This window comes from Augochlora pura, chromosome 8 (assembly GCF_028453695.1).
Source record: "Augochlora pura isolate Apur16 chromosome 8, APUR_v2.2.1, whole genome shotgun sequence".
NCBI classification, from domain to species: Eukaryota; Metazoa; Arthropoda; class Insecta; order Hymenoptera; family Halictidae; genus Augochlora; species Augochlora pura.
In genome coordinates, this window is record NC_135779.1 from 954,713 (window position 1) to 955,556 (window position 844).

Here is an 844-nt window from a genome sequence, read left to right on the forward strand (position 1 = left end):
CACCGTCCAAGGAAATCGACCGGCCATTATGATAATGCGATAAATACGTCGACCGCGCTATCGACCGATCATTATCCTTAATTATCGGCGCGAGATTAAATGAAGACGCCGATTTTGACAACGGGCACGAGCCATTTTTCACGAATCACGCGATATGCTAATCACATTCAATAATAAGCTTTCAGCTTCAATTTAAGCTACCTAAAGTCCAAATTACTCCATGGGAAAGTGATTGAAAACTCGCCCAAAGTCCAAAAATGAGCCGAGGCAGCCTAATACCCCTGATAATTTGATTCAAAAAATCATAAAAAAATCCCAGGCCGTTTTACGGGAATGTACATTCCGGGGTCGTAAACTAGACACTTTTAGCTTCAATTTAAGCTACCTGAAGTTCAAATTGCTCCACGGGAAAGTTTTGGAAAACGCGACTACAGTGCAAAAATGAGCCCCAGACGGCCTAATACCCACGATAATATGATTCAAAAAATCATAAAAAAATCCCGGGCCGTTTTACGGGAATGTACCTTCCGGGGTCGTAAACTAGACACTTTTAGTTTCAATTTAAGGTACCTGAAGTTCAAATTGCTCCACGGGAAAGTTTTTGAAAACGCGACTACAGTGCAAAAATGAGCCCCAGACGGCCTAATAGCCCCGATAATATGATTCAAAAAATCATAAAAAAATCCCAGGCCGTTTTACGGGAATGTACCTTCCGGGGTCGTAAACTAGACACTTTTAGCTTCAATTTAAGCTACCTGAAGTTCAAATTGCTCCACGGGAAAGTTTTTGAAATCTCCCCCAAATTCCAAAAATGAGCCCAGGCAGCCTAATACCCCCGATAATT

General features: G+C 41.8%; 1 protein-coding gene across 1 annotated transcript in view; it reads left to right on the top strand.

The window, feature by feature from the left end:
• Sarm (sterile alpha and armadillo motif) overlaps nucleotides 1-844 on the top strand; it is a 110,619-nt gene that overhangs the window by 4,905 nt on the left and 104,870 nt on the right. The gene's annotated exons all lie outside the window — the stretch shown is intronic.